Consider the following 13724-nt stretch of genomic DNA (forward strand, 5'->3'; position numbering starts at 1 on the left):
TTTATTGATATGATAACAAGGTTCAAGAGGAGATACAACCAAATGAGTCCCGATCCAGCATCTACCTCCCACGAAAAGAATCCCTTCCTCTCCTCCAACAAAGCATAAATCACCCATTGAACTAATCTCAATCTCAAACCAACAACAATTCTCTGCAAAGTACAAAATTCCAACCTCCTGAACCTCTGGGTGAGAGATCCATATATAGATGTAAGCAGAGAGGATGAGTCAGCTTATGTTTTGACTTGTGGCTTCTCTCTGTCAATTCTTGCTTCCACTTGGAGGGTGAGAACCTCTTACTCATCACTAGTCGAATTCATTGAGGCAAGTGTCATTGAGGAAGATTTTGGAAGCTTCCAGGGTCTTTCCACCTCGTTGAATGAACTTACCATTTGTCATTTGCCGCTCAGCGCACCCTGGTAGTGCTTTTACCTGTGTTGCAGTGCACCTAGCCAGTGTAATCTCTACATTTCAGCGCAGACAGCTAGTGGAGCCTCTGAATTGATCCTGAATTGACTGTTTCTGAGTGGTTTTTGGTGGAGAACTTCTGGGAGAGGCTGTCATTGGTTGACCTTGCTCCTTTAGGGGTAGGAACAACTCATTTAGGGACTTTGGATCCCTTGGATTATGGATATTTCATGCTCAATGCTGTAAGGCACAAAAATGTCTATAACAGTTTCCCCCTAAAGTATGAGGTCGTTTATTGGGTGAAATGCTTTATTAGGAGGATTCAAAGTTCTTCTAATGCTGGGAGGAGACCTGTAATAAGATACAATACAATACATTATTTTTCATATTGCTTTCATGATCTAGCTGAGGCGGGCATTCCCATGCTCAGCTTTATAAATTCATTTTTCTGTACATAGAACAGACAATCGTCTGATGGTAGACTGATGATTTTGATGAAATCATCATCCTTTTGGTAGGATGATTATCTGCTGCAATGTTGTACATGTCAATGTCTTTATTTTTTCTGAATATATATCGCAGCCTGGATGGATGAAACTAGATCTGGGGTCTTGAATCTCATTCGATCTTCACTCTAAGTACAAGTCGATCCATGTGAGAAATGTTCTGAAGTCGATCATGAAAAGACATCGCTTGATTACCAGTCAATGACGTAACTTGTTAACAAGCGCGAGAGGAATCACCGATAATGATAATGACCCTCAAGGTACTGCAGTACAATTCACGTGGTGTGAATAAAGGACTTGGCGTTGAACACCACGCAAAATCTTTCGGTCGAAGGTCATCGATGTATACCTGTCGCCGGAAGTGAGAAACTTGCCATTGAGGCATGTAAGCTTCAAAGTACTCAAAGGGGTGTTCCTAGATCAACTTCTTGGATAATGAGCTGATGTCGACAAGAAGCGATCCGTCAAAGGAGGGCCTTAATGTATCCCACATCAGTGACATGGAACGGAGCAAATGATTTTGATGGAGGTGAAAACGATCTGATGATATATGGTTCAGGGTGGCGGTCATGAAAGGATGAGGGATAATGTATGGTAGTGGATGGGACATGGTTGACTTCTCTGGATGAATTCTCTTGAACATATCGGAGACACTTGTGTGATGGATTGGTAGCATTTACCCCAATGGTGGATGGTATGGCGAGACCATGGTGATGCGACCGGTGAATGAAGCAACCCAACCCGACTCAGGCACGAAGTGGAAGTGTCATGTTCAAGAGCGACTTGCTACCAATAAAAGTTCTTTGAGTTTCTTCTCAATTTTTCCCCAGTCATTTCTGACCAGTACCTCTTTATTTTTGTCAAGCTTGAGAAGGATAACATATGCTTGTTCTATAATTTGCCCTTCGGGTAAACCCATCGCTATGTTTTAACGAGCCTAGCGATAGTGAAACTCGTTCTCGTCTAAAGAAAAGTTTGTCGTTATTAATGCTTTTTAACAAGTCTAACGACAAAGATAACTCGGTCCTTTTCAATTTTAGAGAGTCTGAAAAGGTAAGTAAAGATAACTCCAAAGTTCCTTTTTCGTCATATAATCCCTTAAGTCCGAAAAAGTATAAAACAATACAGAAGGGATGAATTTTCGATAGTTTTAACGAACCGAACAAAACAAGTGCTCGATCTTTTTGTGCAATAATCCCTCAGGTCCAAAAAAATTAAAATCTAGAGGAGGGATAGCATTTCCGGTCGCTTTAACGAGCTGGAAGGCCAAAACTCAGCAATCTTTTCATATTTTATGAGTCAGATGAAAAGAGCTTAAAGAAGACTCGTCTTTTGAGGAGCAAGTGATAAACGGGTTATCAGCTTATTCCAGGTAAGGTTTGGAATTTTCCAATCACGGCAGTGTCACAAGGATGGCTAAGTGAAATCACTCTTCGCAGCTGTTCCTCAAAATCGGTAAACAATCAAATGGAGGTGAATGATCGGCCAATGGAAAAGTGGACGTGACGGTGCAAACACGACTAAGGCTTTAATGGCTGATAATTTACATTCGCAGTGGTTATTTACCGGGTAGTTCATTTTTTAACGAGCTTAAACGCGGGTTGAAACACTTGCTCGATCTTATGTTTATTTTTTAACGAGCATGAACTATGTGCTAAAATTGCTCGATTCCAGTCGTAAGATAAGAAAGTCTCATTTAAGATGCCATTTTTTATGGGGCTTGCACCTCATAAAGCTTTGCCCCAGAATCCTTTCTTTATGCAAGTTCGGAAACGACTAATCCTACGAGTTTAAAGGGTTAGACCTACAGGTTTAAAGGGAGGACCTAAAAATTTAAAAAATAAATAGTCGCCCCTCGCTTGCACTCTAAAAGGTTTGCATGCCCCCAGGCATAAATTACGATTTCAAGGTTACCCCTCAATTTGCAGATAAAACATTTGTTCTACCAGGAAAGGCCTACCTCTTTCAGGATATCCAAAGAGCATCTCATTTGCCCAGCAAACAAAACACTTCTTCGGTAATGTCTACCGAGATAGACAAAGGTGAGTGACAACGAGTGCCAAACACATAACTTTGACAAAAGAATCTTATTCTAGAATAACCCTCTTCCAGCATGGGCAGGGTATAGACTAGTCATATTCTCCAGCAGAAACCTACCCTATACCCAAAGTTTTCCTGCCGAAGCAGACCAGGAGGCATGCCCCCTGGGTTCCAGTCATATCCTTCTGAATCACTCACGCTCATCGGGAGGATGGACTGTGGGTTGAGACATTTCGTGCGTGAAGAGATAGTTTAGGGATGGTGTATGACTATTTGCGATGCGTGATCCGGGAAATGAAAGTTGGTCCACGAGCTTGACCACTCTTCCTTCGTGCGGAAAACACATTACTCTAAAGAGCGAGGAGACGATGGCTCCCATGCAATATATATAGTCTCATCCAAGGAGTAGATTATAATCCAAGGGTCCTTGAATGACCATCACGTTCATTTGAACGGTCTTCCCTTTCAATGTTATCGGCACATTGGGGAGGATCCCTAAAGGTCGACTGGTTCCTTTATCGAAACCTGTCAAATTTCTCATTTCAGGCAAAAGCGTTGGCGAACCAAGCGCTTTCCAAGCAATAGAGGAAAGGATACTCACAGATGCCCCCTCATCGATGATGGTGCCAGCCATTACCATTCTGTATATTTGAACGATAATTCTGAATGGTATGCTGGCTGGCAACCAGGGTCTGCCTAGTTGGTTCCAGTCGAAGGACACAACTAGGTTGCTTGGTGGTGAGACCGAATAGATGGCTGGATATCACTCTGACAAACTTCCTTCCTACGATACAGGAATGGGTGCATTTCCCCCGTGTTCGTCGGAGTCTGTGTTGATGAAAAGAATCTGGATGGTGTCATCCTTATCCTCTTCAGTGACTGTATCATTCGAAGATAAATCCTCTGAAGGAAAGACCGGGTCAACTGCTGCCTCGACCTTTTGACTTTCGTCTGGTCTGGATTCAGTCGGTTTATCCTCAATGATAGACGCTTCAGCTGACCACTTGAGCGGTCTAGCTGGATTCTCAACTAACGAAGGACTTGGCAAGAGTTTTTTATATCCAGGAGGAAGTCGTAACGGTGAAACCAGACGATCTTCCAAGACTCTTTTAGCCTCGTCTAAGAAGGGACAACGGTGGAGGGCATGGTTGCCTTCGCACAGTCTACAGGGAGGTCTAGCCCTCCCTTTCTGTCCTCGAACTTCACTTTCGCTAGTTGACGGTGTACTTTCAACATGACTATCAGAGGTTGACGACACCAGATTGTGCAAACGGGGATACCAGCCCCTTAGTATCTGAGGGATGCAGGGACAATCTATATGAAAGTGGTCTCCCTTGCAGATGACACATGGCGATTTAGGCCTGGTCAGTGCTGTGTGTGGATTTTCATCAGACGACACTTGTTTTCCCTTATTTGTCTTTGGCTCCTTCTTCTTTTTCTCTTTATTCTTCTTTTCCTTCTTCTCCTTAGGAACTTGGCTTTTAGTCTTACTAGTTCCGTTACACGAAGAGGAAGGAAGAGAGGAAGAATTATAGGAAGTAGAAGGTTGGTGGGAAATTCTGGACTCGTCTAATTGTTGATTCGACTGTTCAGGAATAGTGGTGTTCTGAATGACATTGGTTGAGAAGAGCCAGACTGGCAGGCCAATTGTCAGTCTTGGAAGCGACAATGTGGCCATATGGGGCACACCAACATCTCCCCAAGAGGAGAAGGGACTAGGATTTCCACCAAGGGGATTTCCTTGGTTGGTGGGCTCCATTTTCTCAACCTAAAGATCAACGCAGGAGAAAGGGGTGATTTTTCTATTTAAAATAAATTTTAATGACGCTTAGACACAACTTGCTTTTTCAATTTTAAAGAGTCGAGAAAGAGCTAAAGATGACTCTAGTCTCCTTCGATGTTTTAACGATCCCGAAGTGACAAATGCTCGGATGGACTTTTTCCGTTATAGAGTCTGAAAAATGCCAAAAGGAACTGCTCTGGAGTTCTAGGTAGAGGGTGTGCTAAACTTTTCACAAAACCGCAGAATACTTTTTAGGGTACGGGCGGTCAATCTTCCTGAATGCTGTGTTCAGTGCATTGCGATTAGTAGGGCGGTCGACATGGCTTCCTATGGATAAAGGTTATATTCCTATAGGGGGCTCCCAATATATACGCGACGGTACGTGGGAGCACAATCCGTACTGGCACTTATCGTCTCTCAGGAGGAATCACCCAACCATCAGTGAGGCGACCAGTGACCAGGTTTTACGACGCCGGAACACGTCTCTAGCCTAGACCTCTATGTTGTGCATTATGTTACAAAGCGTTGTTAAGTTCATTCAATTTATTTTAGGTTGATCTTTCTTGGAAGTTTGCCTTTTTGGATCACCACGAGATGTATGATACAATTCCTAAATGCAGTCTAAAGATGATAAGCAAGATTTTATATCTTTTCAACAATGAAAATCCTAGCTACAAGGGGAAAAGAAAGACACCATCTTTTCTCAAAGAGCATAGAGCACACAGTAATGCACTTTTTCCTAAATCAACATACAAACTGTCAAAATGCAAATGCACATATGCATGTATTTGTTTTCACTTTCTTAATATTGATGCCTAAAAAGAAAGCTGTTATATAAATTTGAATTCGATTTCAAGTGAAAACACAAAAAAGTTTCTTTTTGGAAATCAAAAAGACGATTACGACACTTTATGATTTACTTGTTTCGACACTTGAAATGCATAAATTCAAACCAAAAGACAAAAGTAAAAGCTAAATCAACTGTGAACAACAAACAAACTCACTCCTAATATCAAAACGACACTTACGACAAGTCTAGATCTAGGGGCGACAGTATGACTAATTTACTTTTGTAATGGGAAACTGCAAATGATGTAACAAATACACAAAGAACAAATACAGTTTCTTTATACAACCGAGGTGGAATTGAGGCAAAGAAAAGGGGCTTCAGATAGGTACACTGATTGATAACAGGCTGCAAAAAACAGAGATAAAACTGAGCAAAAAGAAGCAGGGAACCACAGCTGCACAAGGCAAAGACTGACCAGCGCACTCCCAACACAGAGGTTTTGACATTCAGCGTAGGTAGCCTTCACGGGACCTGCGTTGAAATGAAGAACCTCTTCACAGAGTCTGCGCTGAAGCAGAAACGAGAGTTGTTTCTGGGTTCTGGGTTACGGTTTGCAGTTTGATCTACAGTTTTTTGGCCGGATAAAAGCTATCAATTAGGTACAATTAGGAGGATGATTTATAGGAGGACTAAGATCTATCACAAAGGGCTGTTAGAGCACTTGTGGATCAACTTCTCAGATCATAAACGGGCCCAGTGAGAGGACTAGAGTAGCTGATCTCTACTTTGCATTTGTAAATAGCAAATGCAGTTCGATTCAACACTCTTGCATTTATGAAATGAATAGCAATAGAAACACAAATAAACTAACAAGATACTTTCCCCAGTGGAGTCGACAATTTGTTGTTGGGAAAAGTATCCAATTTGGAATGCCCCTATCCCACTTTAAGAGGTGATAGTGCCTTAGCAACAAACAAGGAAAGCTATCTGAGTATTTTTCTTTATGAGATGGAAATAGAGAAAGAAGGATGTAACTAACAGGTGTCTTCCGCTAGTTTGTCGATCCAATCCCTCTCTCTTTCGTTCGCTTCCCGCTGCCTGCTCTTTCACCGGTCCAGCTTCACACAGTTCCTGCAAGATCACAAGAGAGGAAGACTAGACGAAAGATATAGATTCACATTCATAACTACTTTAGGATCAGATATAAACTAAATATGCAAATATAACAAAACATCATTGAAATACAAGCATATAGGAGAAACTCAAGTAGCTTTATTGATATGATAACAAGGTTCAAGAGGAGATACAATGATCCGGATTTAGACAGGAACGCAATAGATTACAGAGATAACCATAAATACAGAGATGCGATAACCATAAATACAGAGATGCAGCGGAAATAATACTTCATTTCATTAATGGAAAATACTGAAATATGATTACAACAGAAATGGAAAGAAACCAGCTATGGCGATGGTAGCTTATCTCTGAGAAGAGATGTGGCGGCTACATGCCTCTGAACTGTTCCGAACTGTGTTACAATGAGGCTTGAAGGCCTATTTATTGTTGAGAAACAATGGAAAACCCTTCACATCCCGAAACCTAACCCTAGAAGATGAAATGCCAAATTGTGGGCCCCGTTTGGGTAAATTGGTACATCAATTTCCCGGGGTCGTAACTTTGGCATACGATCTCCGTTTGACGCGTATGATAGCTCGTTAGAAAGATCTATCCGAGTACTACCACTTTGGGAGGAAACATCGGTCCATGGACCCATGTTGCCCCAGAATCCCAAAAAAACGTCGTTTAGGGCCTCAAAACGGCTCCGGAAGTTCAGGACTCGAAAAACTGCTAAAAATAGTAAATTGTGCTACAATTTAGGAAACTGAAAAGACTGAAAGAGACAGTTGTGGGGGTCCAAATGGGTTGGTGGGTGGCCACCAACATCCACCTGGATCATTCCTCCCCCCTTAGGAAGCAATGGTCCCCATTGCGTTGAGTTCCTCCATCTGCTGAACTTGTCCTGCAATCTCTTATGTGTCCAGTGATGGTGGGAAGCATGGTCGACGATGGTCCACATCGAACATTTGGTGCAAGTGAAGGAATGGAGGAATGATGTGCTCCAAAGCATTGTTCCCCATAGCCTTGGTACTGCTGTAAGGACCATGTCGGAGTGGTCTGAGCTTCTGATGGGTTCTGGTAAGGCGTTCTTTCTGTCGATGCAACCATACTTTGTTGCCCACCTGAAACTTGTGTGGTACCCCTGTGGGTGAGGAGAAGTTGTTCCTGTGTTTTGTCATGACCGTATCCCTTTGTTGCTGTTGCTGCGTAGAGGAAACCTTTGGAGGGGTCATGGATGTAGCAACAATCTTCCCCTTACTTTGGGAGTGGACCAGACAGATGAATTTCCTGGTCTGTGATATGAGCTTGCTGCCTTTCTTGGTAGTGATCAAAGATGTGGCGGTAGGTGGGGCTACCTCCGGTATCCTGTATAATGAATTATTCAAAGAAATGATGACAGCACGAGGCCTGGACTCATACACAACATGTCGCCTCCACAATTATGGCTGGCCTAATAATACATCACAAACATCTAGAGGTGTAACATCACACAATACCTCATCTGTGAAGGGCTTGATGCTGTAGGGAAGGCGGCACTGCTGGCGAACTTTGAGATCTCGTCCTTCATGAAGCCACCTGATACTGTATGGTTGTGGGTGTGGTGTAGTCGGTAGGCCCAACCGCTTCGCAACCTCTGCTGAAACGAGGTTCTTTCGGCTGCCACTGTCGACAATGAATTGTAGCGGCAAACCCTTCACCCACATCTGTGAGTGGAAAAGACGCTCCCCCTCTTCTGGATCTGTAGGTTCATTTTTCTGGATCTTGGCAGTGGCAACAGTGGCGCTGGGATCCGCATCAATGATCTGCTTCCCTTTGCCATTCCCCTTGTCGGGTTCTGGCTCAGGGTCAGAACATGCATCTGATTCAGAAGCCTTCAACTCAGCCACCAACGACTGCTTGGTCCGACACTCACTTGTGTTATGAGTGGGACTTTTGTGGAACTCACACCACTTTCCTGTGTCCTTCTTCGGCTTCGTGGTGTTGTTCTTTTCTTGTGGCTTCGACAGGTTATCTTGGGTCACCCCGCCTTGGCTTTGTCCTTTGGGCTTTGGATTTGCAGATCCAAAGTCTCGCTTCTTCTGTTTGAACTTTTTCTCAATTTTGACAGCGTATCGGTATGCTGTGCCGAGTGAGGGGATGTTCAAGAACACCATCTCTTCCTGGATGTATTTGTGCAAGCAGCCACGGTATTTGAGTACCAAATGCAGCTCAGAATCTTTGATACCCAACTGTGTGCGAAGGGTATGAAAAATGTTTGTGAACTCCGGCACATCTTGGTCTCGTCCCTGCCGCAGTGTGGTCCATTTGATGTATTTGTCCTCATAGGTTCCGACAGGGTAGTATTGCTCCTTGATGGCATCCCAGAAGTCATTCCAAGTGGGTGCGGCTGAAAACAGTGAGCCTGTACTTTCATCCTTCTGCTCGCAGTAGGTTTCCCACCAGTCCTTGACGTGGGGGGCTGCTTTGAGAAGAGCGAAAACAATCTTTTCCCGATTTGAAAATTCATGAACAAAAAAATACCCTTCTAGCTGATTTAACCATTCATCTACGGCATCTGCGTCTATTTGACCTTCGAAGATGGGGATTTCAAAATTAACTTGTACCTTAAACGTTGTGGCATTTCCAGAGTCACTGTTGGAAGCCGATGCGTCGCCTCTGGGTAGCCGCTGAAGGATCTGCGCAAAGCTATCCATCATCGCGTTCCTTTGCCGCTCGAGCGCTTCTTCGATGAAGATTTTGATAGGATCTCCTGCCCCCTCGTCTTTCTTCTCATCTGCCATGGGAGGCCGTCGGGATTTGCGAGGCTGGTCTTGCAAAGGTTCGACCAGTTCAAGCCCTAACTTCTTATATCCCGACCTCGTTGGGGACATGCAAAGAAAAACAGAGAAAAAGCAGACCGCTCTGATACCACTGATCCGGATTTAGACAGGAACGCAATAGATTACTGAGATAACCATAAATACAGAGATGCGATAACCGTAAATACAGAGATGCAGCGGAAATAATACTTCATTTCATTAATGGAAAATACCGAAATATGATTACAACAGAAATGGAAAGAAACCAGCTAGCGCGATGGTAGCTTATGTCTGAGAAGAGATGTGGCGGCTACATGCCTCTGAACTGTTCCGAACTGTGTTACAATGAGGCTCGAAGGCCTATTTATTGTTGAGAAACAATTGAAAACCCTTCACATCCCGAAACCTAACCCTAGAAGATGAAACTCCAAATTGTGGGCCCCGTTTGGGTAAATTGGTACATCAATTTCCCGGGGTCGTAACTTTGGCATACGATCTCCGTTTGACGCGTATGATAGCTCGTTAGAAAGATCTATCCGAGTACTACCACTTTGGGAGGCAACATCGGTCCATGGATCCATGTTGCCCCAGAATCCCAAAAAAACGTCGTTTAGGGCCTCAAAACGGCTCCGGAAGTTCACGACCCGAAAAACTTATAAAAATAGTAAACTGTGCTACAATTTAGGAAACTGAAAAGACTGAAAGAGACAGTTGTGGGGGTTCAAATGGGTTGGTGGGTGGCCACCAACATCCACCTAGATCATACAACCAAATGAGTCCCGATCCAGCATCTACCTCCCAGGAAAAGAATCCCTTCCTCTCCTCCAACAAAGCATAAATCACCCAATGTACTAATCTCAATCTCAAACCAACAACAATTCTCTTCAAAGTAAAAAATTCCAGCCTCCTGAACCTCTGGGTGAGAGATCCATATATAGATGTAAGCAGAGAGGATGAGTCAACTTATGTTTTGACTTGTGGCTTCTCTCTGTCAGTTCTTGCTTCCACTTGGAGGTTGAGAATCTCTTACTCATCACTAGTCGAATTCATTGAGGCAAGTGTCATTGAGGAAGATTCTGGAAGCTTCCAAGGTCTTTCCACCTCGTTGAATGAACTTGCCATTTGTCATTTCCTGCTCAGCACACCCTGGTAGTGCTTCTACCCGCGTTGCAGTGCACCTAGCCAGTGTAATCTCTGCATTTCAGCGTAGACAGCTAGTGGAGCCTCTGAATTGATCCTGAATTGACTGTTTCTGAGTGGTTTTTGGTGGAGAACTTCTGGGAGAAGCTGTCATTGGTTGACCTTGTTCCTTTAGGGGTAGGAACAACTCATTTAGGGACTTTGGATCCCTTGGATTATGGACATTTCATGCTCAATGCTGTAAGGCACAAAAATGTCTATAACATGGTGGAGTAGAACTTGAGCTTTGATGGCTTCTTTAAGACCACTGATAAAACATTCCGTGTAGAACTCATCTGAGAGATGCTGAGTGCGGAAGGCTAAGGCTTCAAAAGCGGTGATATATTCATCCACTGTACCCGTCTGTCGGAGCTTAGTGAGACGGCCCAAAAAGGAGTCTCCCTGTTCAAAGCGATCTCGAAGAGCTTCTGAAAATTGGGCCCAACTCGGAAAAGGTCCATTGCGACGTTGATGCCATTCCGCCCATTGCCATCATTCACTATCAAGGTACATGGTCCCCACCATAATCTTAGTCCAATCATCTTGGAGACGATTCAATTTGAAATACTGGTCCATTTGTGCTAGCCATGCGGACGGGTGAGAACCGTCAAATTTTTTCATATCCAACTTGGGAGGTCGCTGATTGGGTGGTGAATGGGTGTGCCAGACGTGAAGAGAGTGGCTAGACTCACCCTCATGGTGTTCATGGCCATTATATGGTTCCTCGAGAGTTGGCTCCTTGCCCTTATCGAGTGCTTGTCGTACCTGGCTAGTTAGTCCGCTAATCATAGTTTTGAGCTCGTTCATATCTGTTTCAAGTTTGTCTAGCCTTTCATTGGCCATTGCTTGAGCTCTAGTTTCTACCATACACCAACTTGATGAAAAATTGGGACTGCCAAATTTTTTTTTTCTAATAAATTGAATGGTACCAACGTGATCAATTTTACTCCTTCTTGATCAATACTGCAGTCGCCAAATCCTCAAAATTTCAATGCCGCCAAAAGTCCTGCGAAAATTTTATCCAGGTACAGGAACCCTTCACAACTACTCCAATCTGGTGGATCTGAGAGATCTGAATGGTGGAACAACTGCTGCTGCTGATCTGATGGAGCTGCGGGACTGATGTCTGCTGCTGCTGCACTTGCTGATCTGGAATAGATGATGTGTGATCCCCCGATAGAAAAGGAACTATGGTCTTGAGGAGTGTCAGGTGCTACAGATCGCAATATACATAAGGGTCTAACAGTAGTACTCGGCCCAATGTTTCAGGGCTCTAACTAAGGAGGATCGACCGTACCCTTAGCCGTACAACCCGACTACCCTATCGTACGGGCGAGTAATCTCTCCGAGTGTTGTTTTCAGTGTACTGTAGCCACAAGACGGCTGAAGGTTTATCTATGGCGAGGTTTCAAGGGAGCTAAGGGGCTTCGTATATACCCAGAGGGTACGTGGAAGACAGTCCGTGCACGGTTCTGTCTAATGCGCTACTACTCGAAGAGGTACCCACAGGCTTACAAGGGAGTCCAAAAGACGTGACCACCTCTTGTATTTCCTGCGTGCATGCCTCCCCAAATCCACAGGTTTATGTGCTTAACGACAGATCCCGTGGTTTAAAGACGCCGGAACACATCTCTAGCCAAAAAATTTTTTTGCTAAAAATTGGAGATCCCACCGAGCCCTGGAAAGTACTCTGATACCACTTGCTATGCTCTTAACTTGCAAAGAAATATGCAAACACAGAATATGCGAAGAAAAGATACCCAGAACACAGAATAGCAATGATTTTATTATTCAGAGAGAAATGTTCACAGGCCTCTTCGAGGGGGCAACCTCCAATAGAGCAGAGCTCGATTACAAACAAAAGACACGATACTCCTCGTAGGGAGTCTCTACCCTTTATATATGACTCATACATGCAATACCATGGGCCAATACCGTGGGTTTTATTAATACCATCTATCTAATACTACTGCCCATTTGCAACTAACTGTGGTCTGTCATTAATTGCGGGTTAACCATTTACAAATATTAATACGGGCTTTATTGACTCTTGACTATGACGTGATCCCATGACATAAATAAGGGGGTTAGGGTGGGACCCTAACAAATTAGTAGAGAGGCCAATGCCCATGATTTCTCCAAAACCCAGAAATGATTTGAGGAACTTCCACACAGTTGTAGAGATATTAAAATAATTAATATTTTTAATGGGGTTCGTAAGTCAAAACCTGGGAAAATTAAAATATTACTAGGTATTAATATAAAAACAGGTGAGAATGTTTTAAATGACATGGATCGGGAAAAATATAATCTTAATCACTGATTACGGACTTAATCTCGACCGTTGATGACTCAACATGAAATGTATAAGAGGAGGCTTGAGGGTTAGTTGGAGGTACACAAAGATTGATCAGTAAGTTCAATTTTCTGGAGCATTGTTTACTGAGAGAAATTGAACAAGTGATCTAAATTACAAAGTCAGGAAATTAGTACATAGTAAAAAGGTATAGATAGTACTCGAGGGCTAGCATAATGATTGAGAAGGCCATGCAAAAGACAACAAGAGCCACATAGAGGTAGCTAGAGATTATGTAGAGGCTAAGGGGCCTCTGTTGATGACAAAGAGGGCCATAGAGTTGATGCAGATAGGTATAGGGGTCATGCAAGGAATTCCAGAGCTATGCAGAGGCTAGAAACGGTGACAAAGAGCATTGGAGAAGAATCAAAAGGATTTTCGTGGGGCATGCTAGTGCTGAGAAGATGAATATCTACTTCCGAGAAGAGGTATTACTACCGTGTATAAATATTTGTTGGGTGAATCAATTGGTTTTCTTGCATTGGGTTTTTATGGGGACGATTGTCCAAAAATAATAGTGTCCCTTATGTGCATGTTTGTTATTTCAGTTGATGATCTATATATGAGTTCAGACTACATTTGTGTTTATTTTCAATATTTATATGGATAAATAACTTGTTAATGAATAAACAAGTAGGTGAAATAAACCAGATAATACAGTAGGAACTTATGATGTGTTAGATTTAGAAATATCAACATGGTATCGAAGGGTTGTAGATCATAGGAGAACTAAAGGGACTAG

This window comes from Pinus tabuliformis, chromosome 5_1 (genome assembly GCF_031772625.1).
Source record: "Pinus tabuliformis cultivar Carrire ecotype Pingquan chromosome 5_1, CPIR1, whole genome shotgun sequence".
Lineage (NCBI taxonomy): Eukaryota > Viridiplantae > Streptophyta > Pinopsida > Pinales > Pinaceae > Pinus > Pinus tabuliformis.